This window comes from Macrobrachium rosenbergii, chromosome 56 (genome assembly GCF_040412425.1).
Source record: "Macrobrachium rosenbergii isolate ZJJX-2024 chromosome 56, ASM4041242v1, whole genome shotgun sequence".
Taxonomy (NCBI): Eukaryota; Metazoa; Arthropoda; class Malacostraca; order Decapoda; family Palaemonidae; genus Macrobrachium; species Macrobrachium rosenbergii.
In genome coordinates, this window is record NC_089796.1 from 21,322,168 (window position 1) to 21,344,667 (window position 22,500).

At 36.1% G+C, this 22,500-nt stretch overlaps 1 pseudogene; it reads left to right on the top strand.

Moving 5' to 3' along the window:
* Positions 1-22,500, top strand: part of LOC136836670 (tubulin beta-1 chain-like) — a 47,975-nt pseudogene that overhangs the window by 1,051 nt on the left and 24,424 nt on the right.

Consider the following 22,500-nt stretch of genomic DNA (forward strand, 5'->3'; position numbering starts at 1 on the left):
ATACCTATATCAAAATATTTTCATGAGGTAAAAATGGTTCAAAAGAATTTCCATTTTTCCAAATTCTGAGAATGGTATTTGTAAAAAGTCAATATTGATTATTCTGTGACAAAGAGAAGACGCATTTGAGTGTATAATAATAAAAACAGCAGGAGAATTACCAGTAGAAAAGTAGCACTACTTTGCATTCCGTCTCCAGGGAAACAAATGTGGCGCAGAGCTAAGCTGAAGTCGTAGTACGTAATTGATCTATTATTTTGATGGCACCTGAACTCCACCTGTTTACTTAGGACCTGTTACCTTGTGAGCTATTACGACTTGTTTGCCTATGACCTGTTTATTTATGAATTGTTTATTTGGAGACCATTTTCATTTATGTTCCATATTTCTATTATATTCAGTTATATAAACCATTTATTTATGACTTGTTTACGTATGACCTATATTAATTCCATAACATTTTGTGAACTATTTTTCATGACCCATTTATTTTTAACATTCACCAAACCATATTTATTACCTACAAAATTTTTTGACATATTTATTATGACCTATAAAAGACTTCCTTTGTTATGGACTACTTACTAATGAATAATTTTCCTTTTGAATGGATTATTTTACACCTTTTACTAATAACCTACTCATTTATGGCCTGTTAACACCTAACATCTAACCATTCACGCTTCATCCTATGTTTTTCATCTTTTCCTAATAGGTACACTCAGGATAGAATTAAACCAGTCGCAGAGTGAATATAAAACAGTATTAATTTAGAGAGGATGAAGAGAGAATGTTGACCAGAGCAGACAGGAAAAAGATGCGGACAGACCCATCTACTGTATCAACGACTTCTGCTGAGTGTAATGACTAATAAGTCCTTTGGAACATTAAGCTTACAAAGCTATTTTTTGAATGGGTATTCTACGGATTACACAGACATAAAAGGAGAATGTTATTAACGAGGAAAAAAATTTGACATTTCTAGTAATAAAAATGCACAGGTTGGAAGACATATCTTTGGCGTCGATAACGAACATATGTTGTGAAAGCAGCTTCTAGTATCAAGCCATTATCTCCCTCAAATCTGAACTGTTCGTACACAGTATCGTAAGAATTTGAATGCCACTTCAGCTGTTGGTGCTGCTGCGTGGCGTCGATTGAAGAAATAGGGTATGGGGGAAGGAGTGCGATGCTTATTCACCACTATTGATTAACAGATCGTCTTTCGAGGTATTCAGAGAGAGAGAGAGAGAGAGAGAGAGAGAGAGAGAGAGAGAGAGAGAGAGAGAGAGAACAGGAATGTTTTTGCTGCTGTAGATTAAGGTGGCCTTATGGCATCACCCATAGAACTCAGCGAGAGAGATATTAAAATGAGAGCTATTAATATGCTTGGGGCTTAAAGTGGAACGGGAATATGAGTTTCGGTGAATCAGTTATTATTATAAAAAAAAGCCTAAAGTGAACAGACTAGAAGTATTGAGTATACTGTGTATTCTACTTTCTCTTTTTAAAGCTGCATTTTGGTACACCTTTAAACGCTCGCTTGAAACTGATTACATTTGAAGCAAGTAAGATCACTTACTATATTGACTTCTTAAAATAGTCCCTTCCGAGATTCTATTAAGAGATTCTGAAGAATAATTTTGAGGATAACCGTCAGTCCGTGAACTAGACAGCATATGTTATCTTGCCTGGCATACGCCAGATAATTCTTCAGTCAATCTGTATATGTATAATTTATTGTTGGTCCGGTTTACTCTTTTTATTCTGTTCAAGACATTTCATTCATGGGAAGCTTGCTTTGTGAGTTAATTATCAAAGTTTTTATGGTAATATTTACAAAATCCGAATAATAATAATAATAATAATAATAATAATAATAATAATAATAATAATAATAATAATAATAATAATAATAATAATATAATAATATATACTGTATATAATAATAATATTGGCATTCGTAAACCTCAAGTTAAGTGAAATCTGGTACATAAACACCTTAGAGTAAATCAGGACAAAGGCCCACAATGTGGCCCAACATTGGGGGAACGGACGGCTTTTCGGGGATGCATACCAAAGTTTGTTCCAAAGGTCAGTTAGTGTTGAAGGGGGTTGGGAGAATGGGAATGGAACAATGCACTACTGCGGAGAGGAGTCTATCTGGAATGAGGAATGGAGGCTACTACGCATGACCTTTCGTTGAACTATATTCAAGTTAAATTTTAATGTCCGGCTGAGATTAGTCCCCCTCTGGTGGTTTTTTTTTTTACACTCAGATGGCGAGAATAATTATTTCATCAAGCCGAAGAAAAAATGAAGCCTATTTTTAAATATTTTCTTTGATTTCTGGGCACTGTTCTAATACCATCTTTGATAAATGTTGAAAATTAGTATAAACACGTGAAAATATCATAAATAAAAAAAATTACAAATACAAATTTTACAATCTTACGAGCAACTGGCAAGAAGAATATGTAGTGACGGAGGACCTATGTCGTTATGCATAAGAGACCTTTTTGTAAGCACGTGTAGCGCAACTATAAATACAGAGGATTTTAAAATATTTTCAGCATCCAGGAATGAACAAGAAATCTATAATACATACCGCACTATTAGAGTAAAGAAGCCATTCCTATTTTTAAACCTTCATGGCTGTTCACTTCCATTGTACGATTTTTTTTCGTAAATAAGTTTGTCTTGCCCTTTTTAACAAGAAGCTTTTAGATTTGTATTTTTTTGTCGTTGTTATGCAATTTCTGTCTTTATCCTCACTTTCATCATTTTAGAATATGCCACCAGCATGGTAAGAAATGGTAAATATGCATTGGTTGTTCATCGTCTTGAAATTTACCATTAGTAGTAGTAGTAGTAGTAGTAGTAGTAGCAGCAGAAGTAGTAGTAGTAGTAGTAGGAGAGTCCCACTCAACATTGACTTGTTGCAATATGAATGCACTGAAACATTACCGTGAGGTATCGACCATACATTACATATTTATACAAGGAGGTAGGATCTCTTATAGCACAGAGAGAGAGAGAGAGAGAGAGAGAGAGAGAGAGAGAGAGAGAGAGAGAGAGAGAGAGCTGGTAAGTTACATTACATTTATGAGTTAGAAAAAACCGAAATGACATAATAAACGAAAGGCAGACATGCAATACTTCAGACTGCAAAGTTCGAGAAGTTAGCGTGTGAGGGCAGCCTTTGTTGTTGTAGGAGCAGTGAGGTATCGTGGTTTTTATTCTTTTTGTTAACGTCGGTGTTGTATTGTTTACTCCTGTGTGGTTATGATTTGTGGATGATGTAGATGTGTTTGCTTCTGGTGTTTTTGTTGTGTTTGTTACTAGTTTCTTTATCAGTCCTTTGGTCGTTTTTCATTGTTTCACCGTTCCAGCATGTATAGGATTAAGACACGATATTTGGAATTAGAGGACGATGATACGTCATCAGATGCCGTTTAGAAGAGCTAGTAAAGAAGGGTGAGGGGGAATGGAGAAGGACGTGATCAGCAGAAAAGAGACAGAACCGCCTTCTAAAAGCAAGAAGGTTACAAGAGTCTCTGGAAGTGTAGAGAATGCCAAAGGTTGTCGATAGAAGGGGAATGAAATTAATTAAACCAAATAATCCAGGAAATGCTGATCATGTAACTTGGATAAATGTGGCCTGAATAATTTAACTGCAGAGAACAAAGTCATATGGACATTTGTGATTTCAGAGAACAATGTCAAATGAGCAAAGCTGACTGACTTCAGAGAACAAAGTCAAATGACAAACGTGGCCTCTGGAAAATCTTTTTAAGATGAGACCCATAAGAATGTAGAAAAACAAAATAAAGTATGGATATCCAGAGTTTAGAGTCAGAAAAGGAATGAAACATCTTTCGTGCCACCTCGTTTCCTTTCTATACTGGGGAGATTAGAAATACTCAAACCAGTGGGTAACCTCTTTTGAAAAGGGAGTCTTTTTGACCTTTGGAATTGATTCCATTCCTTGATCTGCCTCGTCAGCATAGTTATAAAAAGCAAGCCATAAAGAGGCAGAGGCACGCACAGCATTGCAACAGTTCGGAGCAACCTCTGCAGTAATTATTACAGACAACGCTGAAAGGAGAAATCATCGAGACGACTTCAGTTAGTAATTATGTTATTAACTGGAGCATAAAACTTTTCGTAGTATCCATGTTATTAGACAGTCTTAAAATATCAAACGTCTCTTTACTAAGTCTAGTCTTACATGATCAATCAAATCATTAATAATAAGGTGAAGCATTTCAACATCAAATGTGATTTAATAATTTATACACAAATCTTATCACAGTTGTATAAATAATAACCAAATATCACTGTCAGGTCCGTCAAAGAAGAGTTTATGATATATACATGTATATATATATATATATATATATATATATATATATATATATATATATATATATATATATATATAATAATATATATATATATATAACCTATGTAAAAGCTTGTACGTGTGTATTATAAGCCCTCGTTAACTCACTCACATAATGTCTCTACCGGGAATGTTCAAATAGTGATGTGATAAGAACGCGATCTTAAAATTTTTCAAATTATAATAATAAATAGTAATAATAGTTTGTGAGTTTATCCATACGTCGGCGTCGAGCTCGGACACAAAAAATGGAGAGAGAAAGTTAAGAAAACTTTGTGAAAAAAACATATACTGAAAGTGGCAACAAAACACAAAGGTCGGGCGCTAGCGACACTGTTCATAAGAAGGGCTGGAATCTAACAGCGTAATAGTAATGATAACCGGTAACTAATGTCTGGTGACTCAGCCAAGTCCGACAGAGAATAACAGGAAAGACGCATCGCCAGTAAATGCCGATGAGTCTTTCTACAGTGTGATACAGTCATCAGGTCGAACGGAGAAGCACTCCCACTCTATCACCTATGGAAGAGCCACGACCGTGTAGAAACAAGTGACAAGTTACCTTATCATTTGTAGCCACAGGTACGAAACACTCAGAATTACATTCATATATGTTACCTTACATGAATTCATTAAAACAAATATAATCATTTTCAAACAAGTATACGTATATATTCTATCTCCCCTCTCTCATACACACACACACACACACACACACACACACACACATATATATATATATATATATATATATATATATATATATATATATATATATATACATATATATATACATATATATATATATATATATATATATATATATATATATATATATATATATATATATATAAATGATGTATAAAATTGAAAAATTTGTCAATTAACCGGAGACGGAGAAAGAGAAGCTCCCGTTACATTTGTATTCGAGAGAAGATTGAAAGGAAATATCGTTGCCATAGCAACGGGACGCTCTTGGCATTTCAGTGGTTTACCCGGAACTAAACACGAACGTAATGCAACTCGTCTGAAGAATGAATGAGACAAAATGTCACAAATGATTTTTTTGTGTAAATGCGTATTTAGTAAAGCAAAGGGGTGAAGACAGAGTAGCTAATGCAGGGAAAACTGTGAGGAAGGTTTAAAATCTAGCGACTGATCTTCTATCAAAGGCATTCTACAGGAGACAGGCTGACTCATAATCAAACATGAAGCTATCCACAATGAACGTTTTATTGGATAACTAGCTATATAGCGATTCAGATTAATGATCATTATGTAAAGCGTCACTGCTACTTCAGATACACTGTCTTGTGAAGCTAACATCAACAGTTCCAATTCTTCGTGTAAACTGGGACTTTCTCAGCAGTAAACGAAGGAAATCGAAGACGCGCAATGGACTTTACACATTATTTATCATGTCGACGTCAAGAGAAAGAAGGAAAAGGAGAGGAGGGGAAAATAGTCGGGAAATCAATACCACCCACTTGAGCTGGACATTCCCTAAATGAACAACCAGTCTTTGGTAAATTTATAGGACTTGGTACCATAGCTGCAACTGCTGGTACTTCAAAGAATGATATCACTCATGTTTTGATAGAATAATACATAGCTGATTTGAGAACAGGCAACATAATTGCTCCTTAACGCTTCAGAAATAGGTTAAACTAACTACAAAAACACAAATCTGTCACTTGGCAAAATAAAAATGAAAATAGAAATAAAATAAGAAATCATTATGGTTAAGAAGGTATTTATATCTTCATTGCCGCATAAAACCAAGAAAAACACAAACACAACATATATATATATTATATATATATATATATATATATATATATATATATATATATATATATATATATATATATATATATATATATATATATATATATATATATATATATATATATATATATATATATATATATATATATATATATATATATTAATTTCAACACATATATATGTATACATATATATGTATATATACACACACAGTATATATGTATGTGCGTGTCTGTGTTTGTGTTGCGTTGAGATATAAATACATTCTTAACCATACTGATTTCTTATTTTATCTCTATTTTTATTTTTGTCATAAAATATGTATGTATATATATATTATCTATATATATTATCTATCTATATATTATATATATATATATATATATATATATATATATATATATATATATATGTGATGTATGTATATATATATATATATATATATATCACTCGCTATCATCGTCATTATGAACCGGATGATACTGGTAGGCCGCTCTTGATGTAGAGCGATAAGGAACAAACATTGTTATCTTGATCTGGTGTCTGTGCAAACGAGAAGAATGTTATGTTCGGAAAAAATGTCTGGAGACTTACAGACACGGAAGACGTTTATTCTCTCTCTCTCTCTCTCTCTCTTTCTCTCTCTCTCTCTTTCTCCGAACTGATTTTCTTTGGAACGAACCCGTTATTACCAGCACGAAAAAGACTCACGGATATTCAGCTACAATTTACAACAGACACACACACGTATATATATATGTGTAGCCTACATATATATATATGTGTGTGTATATATATGTATGTATATATACATATATGTGTGTATACACTTACACACACATATATATGTATATATATATGATCATGATTAATTTAAAAATAATGTCATCTCACTTACTCTCGCTCTATATTCCTCGCTTTCTTTTTAGAAGCTTCTCCTAAATAAGAGCTCTTATCTTTGAAGGCTGAGAGGAAGGGAAACCAGAGAACGCCTGAGCCCACGGGAACAATAAGGCCGCCTCCTCAAAGAGGACAGGTTAAGAAATTCTCAGAAAACCGACTGAAAAATGAATGGAATTAATGGCAAATCTGTTTCCCGTGAATTTCTTCTGAAGAGGCTTTCCTGTTTATTTGCAGACCCTTCTTTCTCTGTTTGCATGTCAGATTGATTGGCTAGATTACATGTAAAAACCAGAGAGTTTTACATGCATACATGCATGTAAGTATATACACATACACAACCTACACAAACGGTCATAATGTGCATTTACATATATATCTACAATACGTATGTATAACTACACTCGTGGCTCAGTGGTTAGGACGTTGGCCCCACGTGGGAAGGGTACCTAGTTCTAAGTTGGGAATGGTCTTAACAGAGAATTGTTGTGGGGAAAAGCTAATATCCCACAGCCTTCCCCTTCAATGGGAAGGGATATATTGTGACTGTCTATATATATATATATTATATATATATATATATTGTATATGTATATATATATATATATATATATATATATATATATATATATATATATATATATATATATATATATATATATATATATATACATATAATGTGTGTATTTGTGTGCAGTTATAGTTAGCATGTGTGAATGTTATTATGTATGCATGTACATGTGTTTATGTGGGGCTGTGAACAAATATTCATATCTATATTGATGAGAAATCAAGGACAAGCTTAGATGCTTTACACAATGCACGTTTAACAAACGCGCGCCCACACTCACACACTCACACTCACAAGTCCTAATAAACAATTCACATAAAAACTTTCCACGATAACTTCGTGGAAGTTATCGTGGAAGCAGCCACCAGATAAAAAACGATTCCTTTAAAGGTGAAACAAAAGACGTAAAGACCTCTTGGATTTACAACAAGAAAATAAAAAACAAATAATAAAGGATGTTCGGAGGTTTAGCTTATACTAAGCAATTACAGATAATCACAGAACGATGACTTTTCCTGAATTTTTTTTTTTTTACAAAAGGTCTTCGATCCACATATTTTCAACCTGCTTCGTGTTGATAATGAATAGTAATCAAGATTCAAAATGAACAAGTAAAAATGCGGAAATGTCTAGACACAGGGCAGGAGACCCTGAAGATTAATTGGCCTTAGGGGAAGCCTTTGATGCCTGGGAAAAGAAGGATATAACAGTTATTCTTAATGATAAAGTCACGTTTCTTAATTACTGAAATACTTTCAGGCACCCTGATGACCTTGCAGAGATCACTCACTCCACAAAATAAGACAAGAGACTTAGAAGAAACAGGCGCGTTCTTTCAGACAGAAAGAACGTAGCAATTCTGTACAACGTAACTTTCCTTAGTTGTTATTCTTCTCCTAAGTCATCTTGGTAACCAAAGCAATACGCTAATAAAATTACTGCCTTCTAAAAAACATACTGATAATTTTTTGAAACCTTAACAAAACCTAATGTCTCGAATAAAATATCTGAAAAAAAATATCTAAATGAAGCCACATGCTAATGCAATATTCGTTAAAAATAGGAAACAAAACTATAAGGAAGATGAATTATCATCATGAAAACCTGACACAACAGCAAAACAGCTAGTAAAAAATAATGAAGAAAACGCCCTGTCCAAACAGCCACAGGTAGAGCGTAAACGGACGACGGCTGGACCAGACAATTGTTCTGAATGAATGCAAGCGCCACCAATCGATGTCTGAAAACACGCTTAAACCTAGTTATCATTAAGATCAGACTGCCTGGAAAAAGGCCACTATCGAACAGAGGCCGTTCTTTCCATGGTTCTCCCCGCGACATAAATGTCATGGGGGAGGGAAGGGAGTGATGACCACAAAGTGAGCAAGAGAAAGAGCTGGGATGACTCATTCTTATTGGAGAGAGAGAGAGAGAGAGAGAGAGAGAGAGAGAGAGAGAGAGAGAGAGAGAGGAATGCCAAAGGAAGAAAAACCTGTAATTTCGAAATTATCAACCAATATCAGGCTTGAAAGGACACAGGCAGGCAAACAAAAGTAGAGAGAGAGAGAGAGAGAGAGAGAGAGAGAGAGAGAGAGAGAGAGAGAGAGTGATGATGCATTCCATTACGGAATCTAAGCCATGTTACTAACTTTTTTCGTTTTTTTCTAAATCTAAACCACTTCTTCCACCTTCGACCAATTTTCAGTTTTGCTGTGAAACCTACGAGACGGGCAAACGAAAATGTAAAATAACATTCCTTTGTAGCACCCCACTACTAACAATTCACTTGACAAGACCCCCACCGTCTTCATTCTTGCATCCGCTTTGTGGATGATGAGCTTACATATTTAACAGGAATGCCATAGAGACGTTAGACCTTCCATAATATTGGTCTGAGGACGCCGTTAAATGGTTTCTCGTCATTTCAACAGAGATCTTTCCCGTTCACAATCGATCCCTGATCCCTTTACCTGCCGAGAACAACCAGATTCGTTGAACAGCAGCACCAATATGTAGTAAATGTGCCTCGCTGTCGAACTTCTCAGTTCTACAGGTCCTTTATTCCTCACACCGTTGGACTGTGGAACAGTCTCCCTGAGGACGTCGTGCAATTGGAACTTCAGAAGTTCAAGCGAAAATACAATGCATTACCACTCTGATACTATTGTTCTTGCATTTTGACACATTTTTATCTATTTATTAATTTACTTTTCCTTTTTTAATAAGTTGTATCTCTCCTTTCTGTATTTCCCTTTACTTCCTCTTACTTCTTCCTAATGAACATCATATTCTTTGGAAGCTTGAATTTCAAGTCACTGGCCCTTGTGTGCTTGTTCCATATGAATAGGTTTCATCTACTGAATAATAATAATAATAATAATAATAATAATAATAATAATAATAATAATGTAATAATAATAATCAACAAAAACCATTAGAGGGTTTGAATTCTATGTACTGCCGCACACTGTCTTATCACAAATATTTACAGTCTTTCTCAAGCCTGTTGAGAGTTAGTATAATGAATATTTTCTGTGTAATATTGACTCAAATACAATGGCCGCTCCTCTCTCTCTCTCTCTCTCTCTCTCCCATATATATATACATATATATATATATATATATATATATATATATATATATATATATATACTCTATATATATATATATATATATATATATACACTACAGTATGTATATATATATACATACATACAGTATATATATATATATATATATATATATATATATATATATATATATATATATATATATATATATACTGTATATATATAAAATGTATGTATATATGAAAGTCTTGCGTGTATCAGTGCAATAACCATTCACGAATCCTTGCTCAATCTGAATTCTCCTAAAACTTATTTACTCATTGATTATGTTTCCTTTTTTACTTTAATTGCTAAGCCAACCTACTGTACATAGTGTAATCAGAGGCAAACTTATGAAACATCAAATAGCCGATTTCACGTTCTCTTATTCTATTTGTAGACTGAACTCACGAAAAGACAATTGTGCATTTTGCCCCCAAAATTTATGGCGTGATATGAAAGACCCTTTAGACCAGCGTCGTAATATAACGAATATATGGAAGGAAATCGCTGGCAAAGAGATACTTCGAAGAAAGCTTATAATTATATTTTGAAAACTGAATAAATATACCAAATATCATCAGGAACACGTTTGGACATTGGACAATTCTGCATTCCGAACTTTGTTCATTGCTCTTCCTCACAGATTCCGACTCAGGCACAAACACTACAGCTGTCTCTTCTCGTTTCTTCACGAACTCAGACCGTTTCCTAGTTCTTTGAAGAGCGTATCTGGGGATAAAAGTACTGTCAATGTTTCAGAGATATTTTGGGACCCTGATACTGGACCTCCTAATTTAATCGGCATTTGCATAATTTTCATTTGAATAATGATGTGAGCCAGCCATTTCCATTTCTGAGTCATCCAATGTCATTTTATGGAAAGTGCAAAGACTTCATGATTAGCATGACCAGTTATTTGATGTTCTTCAAATCAGCGTGGCATCCAATTGTTAAAGTGTCTCTTACACACACACACACACATACGCACACAAGCGATATATATATATATATATATATATATATATATATATATATATATATATACACATATATATATATGTGTGTATATATATATATGCACACACACACATATATATATATATATGTATATATGTATATATATATATATATATATATATATATATATATATATATACATATATATATATAAATGGTAAGGTTAGCTTCTTAAATGAAAGGAAATTATGGAGATGAGAAAAATCAGAAAATTTTCCGAAAAGATCAGTATAGGAAACACCAGCCTTGAAATCAAGCTTTTCAAGGACTGCTGCTTTCCAAAGATTGAATGTGAGAAGTGATGGCCCGACAAGTGTTTAAAAGACCTCCTAGGAGGAGTGACCGAAACAGGACCTACAGAAAAGAGAAGGCCAGAGGAGAGGCAAAGGGAGAGGCACCGTACGTACGTGAGCGATGTTAAAAACAGGTGTGATTAAGGATAACTAAGGCCTGGAATAATACAAGAACGGAACCTCCGGCATTAAAAATAAACACTCAATAGGGTTTTGTAGCTCAGCTGGTTTTGTCTGCAACAGCGTGGGGTTCCCACTTATGGCTGGACAGATTTCACGGGCACAAAACGACCTTACCGTCCCTTCGAGTTAGGAATCTAGGTCTATAGACCTTGTTAGGAATAGGGTGTTTCGGGGGCGCTCGTAGGTCTACCTGCTGAGTCATCAGCAGCCACTAACTGGTTCTCCTTGGTCGTGGCTTGGGTTAAGAGGGGCTTGACTGCTGATCATCTGTGCATATGATGGGTCTGTGACTGTGCAACAGTGCAATGGCCTGTCCTTTGCCTATGTTAATCATGAGCGACTTATAAACCTTGAAAGGGGCTTACAGCAAACGAATCAGGAGACATCTCAAAAATCTTTTTTTATAGGACCAATATGACGAATCAGTCTTTTATTGAACCCACGAAGTATAGGATGATTTTGGACTATTTCCTGAAAACTCCGTTATGTATCTAGTGATTAGTTGCCTGTGGTGGGACATCCCCAAAGAACTAAAACACACGCTGAGAATCATAAGGTTATCATCCTTTGCAGTCACCCCTTCTAGGGAGTGAAGTGTGTATATATATATATATATATATACACACACATACACACATACACACATACACACACATACACACACACACACATATATATATATATATATATATATATATATATATAAACAGAGAAAAAATCTGAATTATTTGTGTAAATGCATTAGTTACTTATGTAAAACGTTGAATAGTTAAATTTGCACGTGAATGTTTACTTCCCCTTAGTACACGCGTCGGCATACGCCCAAAGGAGAGAGAGAGAGAGAGGAATGTGTAGGTTTTAGCACCTGGGTAGTTAGGTCGTCATCGGTAATGGTTGCTACAACACAGGAAAAGTGGGTGAGAGTGAGTATGTGTGATAGTTGGGGGAGGGGGGGAGGAGCCTGCGAGTGTGTAGGAGAGACAGCTGCGGAATAGCGTTGTTCAATGTTGGTAAAATATTTATGAGCGAAATAAGACCTTTGACACACTTTCTACCAGATCAAAACGTGCCTGTGTGTTTGCAATGATTGCTCTTCACGTTAAAAAGTGGAATGACTCCAATATTCATCGTCCCGGAGTACAGTATGAAAGTTACCGTACTGAACTGTGTGTACGTTATATAAATCTTAATGCTTATTCTTTCACTGCCGTTATCTCTGCGGAATCTGTAGGATTTTAGAGTAATCATATACACTTCCTAATTATGTATTTTTGTGAGGCCTCTCTCTCTCTCTCTCTCTTCTCTTCAAGTTCAGCAAGAACCGCTTTACTTTAGAATCTTAGATCCCAGGAGGAAGCAGCTCTCTGGAACCTCAGTAGCCTCAGAATTGATAATCGAACTAGTGGATGAAGGCTCAAACTGCATTACATAAAACTTCTTGAGCTTCATGACATTATACAAACACACATTTATTAATATTATTAATATTATTACACACACATTATTACACACACACACACACACACACACACATATATATATATATATATATATATATATATATATATATATATATGTGTGTGTGTGTGTGTGTGTGTGTGTGTGTCGTTGTACAATGTCATGCAGCTCAAGAAATTTTGTGTAATGCAGTCTGAGCCTTCATCCACTAGTTCGTTTAAGCTGTTTCCCTTAACGAGGGGTGGCTCCCAAGAATAAAGTCAATCATCACAGCCAAATTCCCACGTGAACTGAAAAGTAGTACTGTACATGACTGCTCTCTGCAGAAAACTTCCACAACACCAGCCGCTTCAAAGACCCACAGAGAAGGCTCACCAGAATCGTGTAGAACACTGTACACACAATATGCCATGAACCTCCACCTTGCATGTACTCTCGCTTCCTGGATTTTGAGGTCCCTCTCCATTAACACTCTCCATTCTTTTTGGGCCTTTCTCTTCCTCCCAACTCTTCCGAATTATATACTCTTTTCAACAGCTTATTATCATCCATTTTTTCCACATAACCAAACCATATTAAAATATTTGGACCAATCCTTTCACTTTTACAACTTCTTCATTCTACCCATTCTTCCTATAGCACAAATACTACATAAACCATTCATCTCTACAGTTTTCACATTATTTCTTCCATTCTTAATTAACGTACACACTTCATTTCCACTGAGGAGAGTTGGTTGAACATTCCCTTCATACATTCCAACATGGCTTCCAAATGGCACTCCAAGTTTCCTCTTAATCATTTGCACACACCCTACTACATTTCTTGCTTTACCTACTCTGTAATTTGCCTCTTCCCTCATTCAACCATCATCCAAAATATCAAATAAAAAAAAATACAAATTATAAGAGCCTACTATTTCTCTTCTCTCACCAAAATAACATTCATTATCTCAGCTTCCTAGTTTACCCTTACAGCCTTACTTGCTCAGCTGACGAATATATAAACTGGATCTACTAATTTCAAAAGAAATATGTATAATACACAGATTTTAAAGCGTTGTTAAGCCCGTTCCAAAGAACGGCAAAACGACACGCTTGTTGTTTTTCATTGAGAAATAATCCAGATGAGGTGTCCAGCAATATCAAGATTTACGAATAGCACCATCTTTGCGTTAAAAAAAGAGCCGGTCGGAGGAGGTTGTTCCGCCTTCTGCTCGCAGGTGTCGACGGCCTTTTTTTTTTCTTTTACCCCTATTTTCGTTTGCACTGTTCTTCCATCCTACTAAGTAGCTTATATACAACGTGAATTTCTCCTATCAGCCATAAGAAAAATGTCACAACATACGAAATTGGCCTGGACCACTTCCTGTTTTCTTTTTCCTTCTGGTGTTTTGCATACATACGTACATACATACATACATACACACACACGCACACACACACACACACACACACATATATATATATATATATATATATATATATATATATATATATATATATATATATATATATATATATATATATATATATATATGAAGAGAGAAAACAGTCCTATCCACCCTATCCTTAAAGACAAACAGTAATAACTTTTTACGTACCTTGAACATTTACCGAACATTTATGGAAAATACTCACATTACTCTATAATTTAAAAGTAAAGAGGTCTATCTACATACCATTCAGAAGTAGAGACAAATGTTCACTCAAGCTTCGTTGTTCACTGATATGCTTAAGAAGGAATATATATATATATATATATATATATATATATATATATATATATATATATATATATATATATATATATATATATATATATTCATATATTTTCATGACAACACATAATAATAATAATAATAATAATAATAATAATAATAATAATAATTCTGATTAAGAATTTATCGGATCGTTACGGCAAGTGTTAGTGTCTTGTTTTCTCTGGAGCCCTCCATTATTGCTGAAAGAAAATGAAGAAGATAATGACGCATCCAACACCTGAAGCAAGTAAAAATAAGTCTAGTCTCGCCAGACATGAAAAATAAGCTCAGATTCACTGAACCCGGCAAACGTCCGTTCACTACTTCGGACATCGATACAGCCACAAGAATAAAATTGTGCAGTGGTGACGTTACACGGCGTATTGAATTGCACTCATTAATAAATAAACCAATCGATTACTTTATCGAAGCGATGGCAAGCAGCTGCTTCGGTGCACTGAGGACACTCCAGTTCTTGTCAGTAACGTTAAATGTATGAATTTTGGAGCGAACGTATTTGGATGTTCATGATGGGAGAAAGTGTGTACAAGATAAAGAGAGATAAATGATGCAGTGTGCATCACTGGGAGCAACATATTGCTTACATAGCTGAAAAGACAGGTCCTTAAATGAATTCATAAAAGATATGATGGTAAATGACTACAGTGCATGGGAGCGGATCGCGAGAAATGGCTTATGAGGCTTAAAAATGTAGAATCAATGTACAGGAGTGCGTATAAAATAGGAATAAAGCAGCGGTTATAACGGAGATCGATAAGCTGCTTATGGGATTTAAAAGAAAGCGCCAATATCCAGCAAGGTTGAAAGTAGGTACAAATCAGAGGCTGGGGTAATATACGAAACGGGGTAGACAACCTCATGTTTAGGATCTTCCAAGGAGTACGAAACGGATGTGAGGTTGTGAAAATGTTTTGTGCAACGATTTCACCCTTAATTCAGCAGTATAAGGACACAAAGGCAAGTCTTACGAGTCAAATAATGTGAATGGAGCAGTGACTGCTGTCTCCTTATCTAAAGCCACTCCCTTTTGGAAACGGATCAGAGGTGAGAAGGTATGGTGGATGGCGAAGTGATCGCTGTCTTTTCATCTTACGCCACTCTCTCGAAGTGGATATGGCTCACCGGTGAAAAGATAAGGTTATGGTGCAGTGAATGTCGTCTTTTTAAATGAAGTTACTGGGTCTAAATGGACATGGCTCACTGGAAAAAATATAAGGGGGATGTTTCCTTTTTACTCTGAACCCATGGACTCTAAGTGGATATGGCACCCTGGTGAAAATATAAGGAGAAGGTTACGACTGTCATCTTTTTAAATGAAGCCACTCCCTCTGAATGGATGTGACTGACGGTGAAAAGATAATGCAGATAATGCAGTTACTTTATCTTTCTGTTTGAACCCTCCCCTTCCAAGTGGATACGACTCACTAGTGAAAGATCAAGTGGATGGAGTGGCGACTGCAGTCTTTTTTTTTACCTTAAGTCCCTGTCGGTGGATTTGGCCTAATGGTCGAAGGATAAGTTGGATGGCATTAGTAGATGCTGTCTTTTTATACGAAGTCATTCCCTATAAGTGGATGAGGCTCACTATTGAAAAGGCAGGGTTGAAGGCATGCTGAATGTTGTCTTTTTAACTGGAGCCACAGCTCACTGATAAGTGACGTGGTGACGCCTTTTTATCGGAAACCTCTCACTTTAAGTGGATGAAGTTCTCCGGTAACAAGGTAAAGTAGAAGGTGTAACTGACTATTGTCTTTTAATCTGAAGCCATTACCCCTAAGTGGATACGGATCACTGGTGAAAAAAGTTGGGTAGCATTTTATAAAAAGCCCCTCTCTCTAAGCGGATGTGGCTCACTAGTGAAAAGCTAAAGTGGATGGTGTTGTAACGGCCGTCTTTTCATTCGAAGCCATTCTTTATTAGTTCTCTGGCCAAACGTTAAGAGGGGTCTTTATAGTTGAAGCCAGTCCCTCTAAGGGAAAACAATTTACTGGAGCAAGATTAAATGAGAAAATATGTAAAGTTCAGCTCCTACATCATTTGGGAAGAACTTTTTAACTTAGCCATATGCATTTGTCATACTGATCCTTTTTAATTGCTATAATTCTTTGTTATTTATTACTATTAGTGCAATTAACATCATTACAAATGATATTACTCATGGCATCTAAAATCCTAGGAGCTTTGATTTCTGAATGTTAGAAGGAAATATTCGAACCCTGTCCGAATCTGGGATTATGTCATCTCTCTCGTAACATCTGAAACACAAAAAGACAAAATTCCAGCAACGTAAGCAGCAAATGCCTACTAGACTTGCAACTTGTATGTAATATTAGACCAGCCTTTACCAAAACAAATATTACCTGATTTCCAGACGCCGAGATATTATTTCCAACGCTTCAGAAAACGAAAGAAGGCGTAAAATTGAGCAAATGACATGACAACGAAGGACACATTCCTATAGGTCTATTCGTGCCGGCATGGCTGACATGATTGTCACGCAGAGATGGGTTTAGTGGCCAACGGTGTGAAACCAATGTCCATATAACGAAAGGCCATTACGAAACAGTGATCACACTTCTCACTGATCAACAGTAATTCTTTAGCGTTTCAGGGGGGTACTAAGAACACAATGGTTTATTTAAGAAATCCAGGTACACAGAAAAAGCCCTTAAAAATTAGGGAGCTCCCTTGATCATCAGCGGAGACATGGGAATAGGGCTAGCACCGACATCCCAACAGCTGATGCTCAATGAAGAACAGTGAGACCCGAAGAGCGACCTGAGCGAGTTTCTCCTCAGAGTAATTAAACGGAAATCCAACAAGCTCTTAATTTTCTCCATTCCTCCGTTTTCCCTGACTTACAAGACAAGGGTTTGACTCAAGTCCCATCCTCAGTCCTTCTACTTCTGTTTGCAGCTTCCATCGGGTCTGGGCTAGTAAAAGGCAGTGGGTTTTCAGACTCACCGGCTTCTACATGAAAGAAACAACAAGCAAAATGAGAAATATTTTAGAAAATAAAGTAAAATACAAAAGAAACAACAAATATTCCTTCCAAGAAAGACCACTTCCCTTGATTTCAATAATTGATTGACTAACTTCCGATATTGTCGACGGTACCTGCTGGGGGTACAGAGAGAGAGAGAGAGAGAGAGAGAGAGAGAGAGAGAGAGAGAGAGAGAGAGAGAGAGAGAGAGAGAGGAGCTCTCATTTGGGACAGCTATTATTAACGCACAGTGTTTGCGTGTCTCTTATCCAAGAACGTTTTCCAATAGATAACGTGTAGGGTTCCGATTCCCTTGAGAGATATCCACGAGCAATGAGGAATCCTAATTGTTCCTGCTTGTAACGTCCTCGTACTAAGCAAGCTTTCTTAGTGACACATTCCCGTTTGCAGCAGATCCCTGTGGAATGTTGCAAGCGCCGGGTGTGGGATCGGCACGAGCGCGTGTACACTCTGACGGCAGAATTGTCATGATTCATTTCTGTGGAATTTTAACGGTTCGTCCTTATGGTGTATTCATAGAATACCTACTCTCCTATTCTAGGTCATTCTGGCTCATGTCTGGAATGCCTACCGTGGCGGGTTAGTGTTACGTAACTAGACAGTTAATTTGTTGCTACTACCCTTGTGTTATCTTGGGAATTAATTGGAAAATTAGGATAATAAATGCAAAAGAAAGATGAACACCAACATACATACACACACATACACACACACACACACATTAAAATAAACACACATACACACACATATATATATATATATATATATATATATATATATATATATATACATATATACATATATGTGTGTGTATGTATGTATGTATGTATAAACAAATCAGTAAATTTGCTACAATATCACTTCTTTCATTTTCTCTAACCCTGCTGCTTGACCTTCCTCCTTCTAAGATGGTGAAGTAGTTGAGTACACGCAACCAAATCTCGCCCAAGAAACATAAAACCTAACAAGGGTTTTAAACAATCCTAGTTGTCCGAAACCTTTGTTATTTTTGTATTTTCCCAGTGTCTTAACTACTCTGAAGTTAAATGAAAGTCTGTCCAGCAAGTTTAAGGTTCCTTTGACTTGTTTCATATGAATGTATGCCTTTCTTTCGAATAATAATAATAAATAATAATAATAAAATAATAATAATAAAATGACAAATAACTACACAATTATAGACAATGTTGTGCAAAACATTTCAAGGATAATAACCTCTTCGTCAAGACTGCGTTCGTTCACTCATTGACTATCAATCTTTCTTGTGCTTGCATGATGTTAATTGTCGTTTTGCAACATACTTTACCGTTATCTGCATTAAAGCGGTGCCTGTTCAGAAGAACTGCTACTAAATGACAGTAGATAACTTCGAAAATCGATAACACAACAGCAATAATATCAGTTCGCCTTACAGCTAACAACGTAATAGCAGTTGCAGCAACGACAACAAAGAATTCATTAGCAATATTTATGGAGAAACATTAAAGGCATCGTCTGTATGAAACCGCAATGATTGTATGAAACCGCAATGACCGAAGACCATAACAAGACATAAAAAATGTGCATATGGAAATAGTATGTAGTAAACATGTTGAATATCTTCAGGCAAAAGTAGAAATAAAGCCACTGGGTCTAATTCCCAAACATCAATAGCAATTCTAAACGATCTAAGTTGTGGCGTACCCGGGAGAAATGCAAACAAAGGAATGATTAGGAACCAGAGAGCATGGAGGAATTTCCGTCTGAGAAAGACATTTAAGTGTCTACGTGATTACATAACGGATAGTGGTGAATGGAGAACATTAAGAGCGGGGTGATTAACTGACTGGTTTTGTGTTACACTAGTTTCTCGCAACAAAATCGTTTACGTCGAACATACACATATGGCCTATATACTTTCTAAAAGCGCCTCATAAACTTATCATTCTAATAATTCAAACCTAATAATACTTAGAATCATGATTATAATAACATATATCTTGGGAATGCCCTACTGTGAGCGCCACCATAAAAAAACAGGTGTTGCCTAAGTAAATACACAAAGCAATTCAGAGCTTACACCACTCTATAGGTTCCTAAAAGCATCAGTGAAGCTGTGGTAGAAAGTACAATTGTATTTACATTATTAGTGCCAATTCTGGTTAAGCCAGTTTTATCAATAACAGCGAGAGAGAGACGAGCCTTTGACATGCAACCCACGTGGAAGAGCCCACCGTGAATTCAACATGCAAATCCAATTGACTCTGATACTAGAGATTAGATCGACATGCCTTGTCAGTACAAGCCGGAACGACCTTGCTCGTGATGTGATCAACAAGTTTTGTGGCTACAGGCTGGGTTGGATATATCTGCAGCGGGAACTATAAAGCATGACATTAAGAAAGGGGTGAAAAGGTCTGTAATATTGAACTCTTCTCTCTTGCTTCACTACTGTTGACAGAACTTAAACCAAATGTAGACAGTGAGCCAGAATAAGCGACAGCCGACCATGAAAGAGATAGGTTAATGGAAAAACTTAGGCATGGAAATTAAGGGAAACGGAGAGAGAATAACAGAGGAGACCCACTCGTTCTTTGTCATTATCACCGAAGCCTTACTGACATCTTCATGAAAGCGTCACCCAATCCACACCAGAATAACAGTTTAATACATTCCCTTGCACACCTGCAATACAAGGTCTGCACCTCCTGTCGATTATTGATTTCCTTTGATTTTCTGAACAGGTTGCATAACCCATGACATTTTTCTTGTCTTCAGCGTGTCACAAGGGATTTTTACACCCCTCATGAGAGTGTCTTTTTGCATTTTGATCTTGTTTCTATTTGGCCCAACACACATTCGCCTTACAGGAAAGTTAAGCAAGGGTGGGTCTGGCATTTACTGGGTGGGCATCAATAACTGCCAGACGCATTGGCAAAGAAACCCCTTCAACAACCATGAGGCTTCCAACCCCATCCCAAATAAATAAAACAAATCCGTATAGCAATTATAAATGTATGTATGTATATGTGCATATATATGTATGTATTATACACATATATCCATATATATATGTATTATGTATATATATACACATATATGCGTATATACATATTATATATATATGCGTTTGCGTGATTTTTCAGCCACACCATCCTTTGTCATTGATCAATAACAAAGGGGATAACTTTGCATTTAGAAAAATACCAATCACGGACCCATTTTATTGATCACAGGGAAAATCACTAAACGACGTACTGTAGTACCACAGCATTACGTCCATTTGTTAACCGTAGGAGTCAGCCAATGGTGCTCGGTGGATCTTAATAATACTCAAATTTACTCATCCTCTAATTTCTGTCATAAAAATTTTTTTTATATACAACAACGACACTGACAAAAGGGTACGATACCACCGTTATATATCTGGGAAAAGTCTGTAAAAGAGAGCAGTACCACTGCAATGTCAGGGTGAAGTTTCTAACAGAGAATACAGTTGGTTGAGTGTTTGTGGAAAGTTCGTCACAGGGAACAGTGTCAGCGGAATGTCCGGAAAAAATGTGCCAGAAAGAATGCCTTAACAAGCTTAACACTGCATAGCAACCAGCCCAAACACAGACGCTCTCTGTACCAGTAAAGTGTTTCGGGAGGCGTCGATAAAATTGAGAAAGGCTCCGAAGAATATGGCTAAATCATATATCAAGCAATTGAGATAAGCTACTTACAGGAGTAATTCTGTTTTGATATTTCTCATTCTTACCTTGACGGTTATATTGTACTTCTTATTCGTTGTACAGAATCCCCCCAACTCCAACCCGCCCCATCCCCGCAAAAAAAAAAAAAAAAAAAACCATTATAGTAAAAGATTTACAAAGAATTTATCAGATATGTCACTTACTACTGTACTCCATAAACCAAAATAGTCAAATAACGCTCTCAATACTGAGTGGTATTATACTGTACATCTAACCGCAGCGGTGCTGCACAGCTAATGGAGAAACTTCTTTACAGAGTATTTGCTATCGCGGATATAAACAAAACTGATGGTCATGCCACCAAAAATGTAGCAGTATCATTATTTTGATTCTCATTTATAAAATCAATACTATGTCTTCTAAGAGAGGCCCGGATGTGGGGTGAAGATACCTCGTCGAGGCATTCCCATTCTCATGGCAAACATTGAGCCAAAGCAAACACCTGCTTTTTCTCACTTCTGTTCTCGTTTTCTCTCGATTCTAGCTGCGACCCACAACGGTCAACAAACAGTTAAGTACAAAATTCAATGCTTAGATCAACAGAGGCCCACAGGAATTTAAGGAACGCCGTATCGTCCCACCTCGTGTGGCTCCAGAATTGGATACTGGTCCGTTAGTTTGTAAACTGAGCGATTATTGCTGCCTGCACCACGAATCTGGAAAGACACACACATACACACATACCTATAGTTTACTTTGTACATAATATAAACATGCAGCACGTATCAGATGCTTTGGAAACTGATAACGAT